A 9624-nucleotide genomic window follows, 5' to 3' on the forward strand; every position below is an offset into this window, starting at 1 on the left:
TTTCTCCCTGCTTTCTCATGAGGAGGTTTTAAACCAGCACATTTTCCAGATTTTCCCTGCTAATGTGCTGGCTAAAAAATGCACTTTAATCTGAGAATAGGGACTTGGCTTCTTCTGCCATCATGGGACTCTTGCAAATGGTGTTCAGTGATGGTTTGGGCACAATCAATGCTAGTGATGGTTGTGTGCAAAAAGATGCTCAGGTGTGGGAGGGCAAAACCTGCCTGCAGCTGGGCCATCCCAGAGTCCAAACACAGGAGCAGAAGTACAGGCTGGTTGTCTCAGAGTCAACAGCTACTTTCAGTCAGCAGAGCCAAGCCCATGTGCTGCCACCAGCCTGAGCATCCTTTTGCATATCATGCTTTGCAGTGATGCTTAACCAAAGCTGAATTGCAACAGAAGCTTTGAGAATGATTTACCAAACCATGCTGAACTCACAAAAATCCAGCACTAGCGATAAATACTCAGTGTAATCTTAAAAATGGGGTGCTTAAACGTGACCAATACTCAACAGAAAGCATGCTTTAACTCTTGCCTGACACCCGTGGTACTTCCATTTCTGAGCAGGTTCATTTTCATTCCCTAGAGGAGTTGCATATAAAATAGATCATTTCAGTGTTACTTCATAATACATTCTTATAACTGATACATTGTGTAAATAAAATGAAACATTAATAAAAATGGCTGGTGTCTACCTCCAGCTCTAATTTTAGTACCTGGGGGGGAAACTCTTGGAATTGACGCTAACAAATTTCACGTACAAGGCACAAAGAAAATGTGAGCACTCTAGGAGAAGGTAGCCACAGGGCCAATAAATTGTCTTCCTTAAGCCAACTAGCTGTTGTCTATAATGCTCATAAAACTCTTCACACAGAAGACCCTTCCCAATGAAATAAACCATCAATCTCCACTGCATTACTATTCATTTTCCATGTGCGCTGAGAGCAAATGTCATCCAAGGCATTACAGTTCTCTCAAACTATATTAAAATACATAGTCTGATGTTATATCTTTTCAAGCCTCTCTGTTCATAAATTGTCACTGCTGATTGGAACATAAAACATATTTTATAACACCATAAAGCCCCAGAAGATACAAGATCACTCATGTTTGTCTTTATGGCTCAATGTGTAGGACTTTGAGACACGAAAGCATTGTGTATTTCATAACAGAAATGGCCAGAGCCCCGTGGAGAGGAAGTCTTAGACATTTCCATAAAACATTATTACCATATTCCTTGATGACTGAAGCACCGCTGCGCACAGAACCTTGAGCCTTTAACTTATGGACTGTAAACGGATGAGTTTTCCTAATAAATCGGCTTTGTTTAGGAGCTGAGTTACCCTACTCAATGCTTGGCTTTAAAAGTTATTTCCAGGTGTCAGTGTAATGATGGGTTTTTTCCCATTTTTCTTTTCTTCCTGATATGGTTAAAAAAACATCCTTTCTAGGGATAAGTCCCCTGAGAAGTCAACGAGATGTTTCAACATACAGGGAAATTAGATCAGCATCTCAGTGATGCTCTGTGGCTCCATCAGACCTACTATTTCTGAATCCTCTTTGGGGAGCTGTGGCTACCACCTTCCAATGCACCGAGATGCTTCTGTGTGGAAGGAAAACTGCCACCCACACCTGCAATCCCTGATCCCGCTCTGCCCTTATCTACCTCCAGTGCTTCAATGCAGAAAAGCTTTTACCCACTTCTTACCACAGTAGAGCAGTTCTGGGATGCTCCAGCACTGAGTCCTGTGCTGTCAGGGTCACAAACCAGGCTCCATATTGCACAGAAGCCCCAGGGTGGGGGCAAAGGCTGGGTTTGGAGCCTTCAATGGTACAGCCAGCGCAGCCAAGACACCATAAAAGGCTCCCTAAATTGCCTCTGGCATCAACCAGCAAATGGCTCCATCATCACTGGGAGCAGAAGGGCAGCAAAGCATGGCAGTTTACTTCAAGGTGGAACAGTTCATGCACTGTCCCCTCACCCGAGCTGGGGCTTAGCAGAAACATCAGCAGTACTGTGGGTATCTCACCATGCTGCAAAATGATGAGTCTTCCAAAAAAATCACTGCAAAGGTGCATAGCAGCACCAAACACCCGCAGCTCGCTCAGGAGAGCTGGGTTAGACGCATGGCTTTACAGCAGGAGAGTTCCAGGAACTCTCTCCATTTCATTGCTGCTGTATTGAGTACTCAGCTGACTGTCCTGCATGTCTGCAATAAGCCTGGTTTCCTTCTGTACAGGGACTGGTTAGTGCTGTGCTTTCTGCTAGGGAAAGGACTGCTCAGCTCCCAGGAATCTCTGACATAATCTAAAGCAGAACTGGCCAAAACCATATGTTTCTCCTGGGGTCCCTTAATATTTCAAATAGTTAAATGTCACCTGCATTTTCCTACACCCTCCCTGTTAGTAGCACAGGCTGCCTGTGCTGCCTCATGGTCATCAGCATCCATGTGATGCTGCGTTCCTAATGACGGCACTTGGTATTCACGCGGGCAATGCACATGCTTTACACAGACTTTCTACTCCCGTTTAGCTTTAATTATTGGACACTCAGACTAATATATTACTTGAAGAGCTCCTGCTATATTCAGCCCAGCGATTTTATATTTTGTTGTTCCCAGTATCCAGATGAAGGAGAAGGAGGCAACTCAGGGAAAACTGGCAATCTATAAGCTTGGCTAACCACCTGAGGAACCTGAGGTTTGCTCCAGCACCTGATGAAACCAGAGAGTACACTGCAGGAAGATGAGTGTTGCATCCTGGGGGAACTGTCTGTCCCCAGAGCATCTGTGGGGTGGCATTTTGGGAGGAAAGAAAAGAAAGACCAGCAAAAATAGGGATGGAGGATGCCCAGATAGATGAATTTGTCAATCAGGTTGACAAACCTTTAAAGTCTCCAGAAAGCCAACCTCTGGACACAAAAGCAGGGACACAATCTTGTTCTGCTCTCAAGAAAAGGCCCAGGAAGTAATACTAGCCCAAATACTCCAAAATTTCTGAACCCTGGGGCTGGCAGGGGCAGCCACAACCTGCCTTGGCTCCCGCTTCCCAGACACAGCTGCCTGAGGGTCCCAGCAGCCCCGGCGATCCAGCAGTTCAGGCAGGACACCTTCATTCCATGTGCCGTGTAGCTAATGCCTTGGTATTCGTGTGGTTTCCTCTCCGCAGAAAGCCGTGCAGTATTTCCACCCATTTAAAGGTCTATAAGAGGTCTCATCAAAGCCAGGTATAGTTTATATTGCAGATGGCTGCTGACATGATATAATCCACACTAACAGGCAGGCTTTTAAAGGTCAGAGTCTCACGTCACTTCTGTTATTAGCTTTGATGTTGGGAAGACGCTGAATTCCCTCCGTGTCTTTTTCTTTTAGAGGGAGAAAAGACACTGTTTACTGTCAGGCTCTTCATCAACATAATTGGTGGCTTCCCTGGAATCGCCCCTTTGCTTTAAAAAGCGCTGTAAATCAGCTGTAGGAAGCCTGGTCTTTGAAAAATCCTCCAGCGGAAGAGGAACATGAGCAACAGTTTGCAAGATCGGCTCCATGTCTGTGCCAGATGTGTGCAGGAGGCAGGCAAGGCTGGAGCCTTTCTCATCCTGCATCCCTACGCTGGCAAAGCTGGAGGTCATAGTTTTGAGATGTGAGTATGCCAGAGCCCCAGCATCTTTGGGGAGCCCCCCAGGAGCTGCTGGGGGTTCTGGGTCTGGATGGGACCTTTGGTTCCATTTGCCACTTCCATCCTCAGTGGAGGAGCTGCTCCCAGCATGTGCATGCCAGGTTGTAGTGTGGCTGCTTCCAGCCCTGAGCAAGCAGCACCATATAACCCTTGCCTGCTCCAGAGCCTCAGCCGTCCCTGAGAGAGCAGAGATCACCCCAGCCTGGCCATATGGGCTGTACAGCGGGGTCTGCAGCTCTAATGCACACCAGTAAATATTACTGGGACCAGTCTGATCAAAATGAGGTGCAATAAGTATTTCAGGTCTTGCAGTGCCAGGGCTGTTGTCCTTGAAGCCCATGCAGGGCTGCATCCTCCCCGTCCCCCCCGTCCCCTGGATCCCACCCAGCAGAATGGGAGAGGCAGCAGAGTGTGAATCCCCAGCCCTTTCTGTGACCCCCTTTCTAAACAGGACCCAAAGGGGAGTTTTTGTACATGAGTACCTTGTTCAGAAAAATACTGCAATTACCCTAGCTTCCAGCTCACTTGGCTGGAGTTTACCTGGTGGCTGCTCCAGCTCCTGGAAAAAATTCTCAGCACCTGATCTCAAGCAAGAGACTCTGTGCCCATCACCGCAGTCCTTGGAAAGTCCCTGCTGGCCTTGATCAAATCACTCACCCTTACAGACCCCAGCAAATGCCGAAGCCATTCCTGGGCCTGGACATCGCAGGACAACGAGGAGCTGGCTACCTGGCTGGTGCCACGTTCAGCTCTTTGATCTCAGCAATATTTAAGCTTTGCCTGAAGATGGCACTAAAGAATGGCTGGGGCGAGCATGTGGCGTCCTGGCCGCAGCTGCACTTGCAGTGTGATTAATGCAGCACCAACCGGCCAATAATCGCAGTTCGTATTCCCCATAAAAGATGTGTGTCCATCTGCCTTCGCCTGCCGGGTTGGGGATTGCTGAGGAGAAGACGGTAGAGGTCACTATGTGCCCAGCAGACCACAAACCCCAAATCCTTTTGGGCTGGGCTCACCCTCTCCCCTGCAAAGCTCAAGATTCCTGGGGCAAAATTGGCCTCTTGCTTTTCATGTTCATGTGTTTCACCCGTCTTGCTCCTGACTTTGTGCAACTGTAGCAGCAATTTTCGTTTGTCTATGTAAATGGCACCCCAGAGGCTTACAGGATGCAGTTAAAGTGCTGAAATTATCATAAACCCACTTGTTTCAGGGCAGCATGGTAGGGTGGTTGTTCCTCCTCTCTTCTCCTTCCCCATCCCACACTTGTAGCTCCATTAAAAACAATCCACAATGCAAAGGAGTTACCAAACTGCCCAGCCTCCAAACAGCAAATTGTGTCACCCTCCCTCAATACTGGACTATGAACCACGGCTCCCAAAAAATCTAAATCCCTGGGCATTAATTCCAAAAACCCCCAGAGCCCCCAGGCTGCCTTGGGCAGAGATATTTCAAAAGCACTTTCCTGAGGGTTCGCAGTGGACTCATGGGCAGCCAGGGGAAAATTCCTGGGCCAAGGGCCAGGCTGCACAGAGAGAGAATGGGGAAAAGTCAGAGATTAATAGATCTATGCCCGCGAGGGGCCCAGGCGGAGGCAGCATGCCCGGGCACAGGGCAGCTGCCCGGCGAGTGCTGCTCGGCTGGCGGCGGGTGGGAGCAGCTCAGCGTTATCACTCACCACCAGACGTGGAACCCGCATTGCTGGTACCGTGTCGCACCCTGCGCCTTTGTGTCCAGCCAAGGGGAGATAAAGGGCTCGGCAGAGGTGGTGGGGGGCAGTTACGGATAGGGAAAGATGAGCCCCACTTAAATCAATACGGGGAAGCAGTGTGTTGGCCAGGAGAAGGATGCTTGCTCTGGCAGTCACCCCCAGGCCTCCTGCATCAGGACCTCATCTGCAGGCAGCATAAGCAGGCAGGAGGGCAGCCAGCCAGGCCCAGCTCACCACTGGTTCACTGGAGAGCATGAAGAATTGATCTGAATTGTCAGATAAGTCATATGCCTGTGTCTGAATATGAACCTGAGAAGCCATCACACAAAAAGTCCATCTCATTTTTGGTTACCAGCATTTTCCTGACCACTAGGAAGGGCTCAGGAGAATTTGGGTCCCAGCCCAGGACTGGCTGTGGCTACTGTCCATCAGTGGCTATCACCTCCATGCTGCAGGACAAGCATGGGCTCGTGTTTGGGGAGTGGGGTGCACTGCCATTCCTCCCCTCTGCAGCCTGTGCAGAAACACCCCCAGAGTTTAAACAGACATTTCTAATGCATTATATGAAAAAAGGCATTTTTATGACAAGAGTAATGGGCCGTGATGAAGTTTAGTGTCTTTTCAAGCCTTTACACATGGTCTTTCCAGTGAAAAGAGAATGTGAGGTATACCAGAGGACTTCCCAAAGAGGATAAGATATGAAAGGAAAGGATAAACTGCGATGCCAAATATCCATATGGCAGCACAGTGTTTGTGTTGGAAGCAGAGCCGAGCCACAAAGTTCAAAGCTCCAAGCAGAGCTCCTCTGGAGTTCAAGGTCCCTCCAACTTGATGGGAGGATTTTGTCTGATATAGCTGCAAACCATGACATGGCACTGGCATGTGCTCAGCAGGGCTGGTGATCGCTTTCCAGTTTGACCCACGGCCAAGCTATAAAGTCTATATTTGAGCTGCTCCATCATTTTAGCTCATCACATCTTCTAAGCCATTCCTATGCAAGATGTGGCTGAAGTTAAAGGCATTACGATGTGGACTGGGGCTGCCAGCCTGCACAGGTCTGAATTCCTGGCTTCCCCTAAATCATGTCATCTGCCTGAGCATCCTTCACCAGCTTCCTAACATTTCCCATCCATCTTGGCCATTGGAAACCCTTTGGATCTCCCTTTTGTTTACAATGAGTAATGGGCAGGAGTTAACAGAGGTTCCAGAGGAAAAGGTCAGTGTAGTTCAAGCAGCATTAGGAAGACACTCTCAGACCCGCTTTGATCTGCGGAGGGTTTAAGCGGTCAATAAGGCAGCACGGGAAGCAGCAGCATAGCCCTGATGCCCCCTCAGCAGAGCCGCTCCAAGGGCCCCGGTCCCAGTCCTGGCCTCACCAGGCTGCAATTCCTACCAGTCCCTTGGGGTTTATGGTGAGGGAGGGCGTGAGTCACGCAGCCCAGTGTCTGGCGGTGCCATGCACGACTTCTCGGGCGGCCGCCCACCACTGCAGCCTCCCCGCGTGTTTGTAATTGCTGAGGCAGACTGTTTGCTTCTGCCACGTCTATGGCAATCCAGTAAAAGTTTACAAAGGGCTAGATCTGAATCATGAGCTTGTGAAAACACCGGTCTGGGCTCCCCAGCTCTGCGGTTCAAAGTCTGCAGTGTGCCCCATCGATTTACACATTTATTTTTTTTACGCCTGCGCCATGGAGAGGAGCCATTTCAGAGATTACCATTCCAAGAAAACTGGGTGAAGGCCCCTAAGCCAGAGGCAGTGGGTAGGACGTGGGCTTTTTAACCTTCAAACGCATTGGCCTTGTGGAGCCTGCCCAAGTATGGCCAATAATATGACAGAGGCAGGATGATCTGCCCAGGGCGGTGCTGGATGTAAGGCAGCTCCATCGCCCGCAATGCATGCCACAGCTGCAGGGCTCAGTGTCTGCTGGTGGTGGTAACACTATGGGTCAGATACCCAGCAGCCCAGCTTGGCCCAGATTTTAAGAGCTATTTCCACCTCCCCAAGATGGAAAGACTACAGCCTACAGTCCAAGAAGGATCTTCTCTCTAACATCATACCAGCGTAAACTCTGGCGTGAATTTAAAAATGCGCTTGTCATCTGAAATAACACCCCGTATAGATGCTCATTTCATATTCATCATGGCCTCCTTCTGGTTTATCCTAACCCACTTTCAAAGTAAAATCAGCTAAATTTTAAAAAGGTGCTGTCATCCGAATATAGATGTTTCTGTACGATTTTTGCAGAAAAATCTCATGAGTTCACCCAGCTACAGCAATCATGTTCTCTGTGGACAGGAGACCTGGCCCCATCCACTGAAGCTCCAATGGATGTGAGGTCTCCATGGGTGCCTCCAGGCGAATCATTTTGGGACAGGTCCAGGGCAGGAACACACAGCAGCTCTTGCATTTTCAATAGGGTCCCATATGAAGGACAGCCACAGTCTGCCCAGAGCCTCGCAGAAACAGCCTCTTCACATCCTCTTTTAATCCACTCACACCCTCTAGATCTGGTTTAAATAAGTAGGTGGGTTTTTCCCAAGCCCCAAGCAGGGACACACATGCTCCTGTGTTCGGGGGAAGCTTTGGAAATGGGGTCATGAAAGGATATAGCTGGGAGAAGCTGCACAGCAGCTGAAATCCGGGGCTGCACACCCGCCTAGGGCTCACATTGGATGGCTCAGTGGCAGCAGAATGGCCACACTGCCGGCAGCTGCCTGGTGTGGCTTCTCCTCCCTCTGGGGGCCTGGAGGGGAGCGAGGGGGTCCCGTGCATGCTGCAGCCGTGGGGCCATCAGGCAAACCCCAGTGTCACCCTGCAGGCTGAGCCAGCCCAGGGACGATGCTCTGAGCCGGCAGTGGGGACCAGACCATGCATGTCCCCTCCCGGGGCTCCCCTGCCTCAGCTACACCCCATCATCCCACCACCACCACCAAGGGATGAGAGTCCCTGAGCAGGACCCAACTGGGGGTGGCTGAAAATGCAAACGCAGGAGAGGCAGGACAGTCCCCCTGCACACCCACAGCGACACTGTGCACCCTTCCCCAGCACGGTGTGTGTACAGCGGGGCAAAGGCAGGGGGTATAAAGGCAGGAGATCAGAGATCCAAGGACGTGGAATTGCTGGAGGAGATAAGCACTGGGAAAGGCTGTCAGCCAGAGAGGTTAGTATTTATCTGGACATAAAACACAACTATAGGGAAACTACAGTAAAGCGACAAGGTAAATATTTCAAGTGGTGTTTCCATTAACTGCAAATTCCCTTTACAGAGTTTCCTTGGTTTTGCTCTTGGACTCGAAGTCGTTGCCTTCGATGACTTTTTGCTCCTTATCTCAATTCTAAATGTTAAACTCCTTGAGTCAACTGATTCTAATATTTTAGAGTGTTGTTTCAGTGATTTATCAGAGCTACACAAGCCAAAATGAGGTGTTATTTGTAAAAGTTTGTTTGAAGCACTTAAAGGAAAAAAACCCATTTCTGAAAACATGAATGAGATTATGTTTTGAAAAAAATATCTCTATGGTAAAAGAGCTGAAATGAAAGTGTGTAATTCTTCTGAGGGAGTTTGACAATCAAAAGCTCTGAAATGGCCCTTCATGGCCCCAAAACAGTATTCCTGCAAATCTTTCTATGTTATTAATAAGTGTTAGCATTTCTGTTATATACATTGTTGTGCAAAATGCATTTCTGCCATCAGCGCCTTCATTTATATGAACCTTTTTATTGTGCTTTCATTGTTGATATATTTTCAAGTTATTTATTACTTGTTTATTTAAAATCACTTTTCTATGTTGCCTTTATATTTCTTGAATGCATTAAAAATACATATTTAAATAGTGTGTGTCTCTAGGAGGAATGATCTTAATGATAGAACACTTTGTATTCACTCGTCTCTCTCCTAGCAACTTCTTCTGCGGGTTTTATAATCTCTCTATGCTTCCTCATCCTCTTTTGCAAAGGCTTTTTTTCCCTGTTGTATTTATGCAGAGTATAAATGCCACAAAGGAGATATCGATATTATTTGTTTACAGGGTGCTCAACACATTTACAGCTAGGGTCCAGAGGTTCTCTCATAGTACAACGAAGAGAAACACAGGTTATTTTTAGTGCAAAATTCCCATATGGCTTTATAACAGAGATATTTCTGGTGTGCAATATTTGCTTCTAATGATAACGATTCCAGCTCTGATGATAAAACCCCAAATCTTGCAACAAGTGTTGTTTCTTTTTTTTTTTTTCCACT

General features: G+C 48.1%; 1 long non-coding RNA gene across 1 annotated transcript; it reads left to right on the forward strand.

Annotated features, from left to right (window-relative positions):
- Window positions 1–8438: 8438 nt before the first annotated feature.
- On the forward strand, window positions 8439–9217 carry LOC142064193 (uncharacterized). The gene is made up of 2 exons (XR_012663026.1): window positions 8439–8544; window positions 8651–9217. It is a non-coding gene; the product is annotated as an uncharacterized LOC142064193 (long non-coding RNA).
- The last annotated feature ends 407 nt before the right edge of the window (window positions 9218–9624 follow it).

Source organism: Phalacrocorax aristotelis, chromosome 13, assembly GCF_949628215.1.
Source record: "Phalacrocorax aristotelis chromosome 13, bGulAri2.1, whole genome shotgun sequence".
Classification (NCBI taxonomy): domain Eukaryota; kingdom Metazoa; phylum Chordata; class Aves; order Suliformes; family Phalacrocoracidae; genus Phalacrocorax; species Phalacrocorax aristotelis.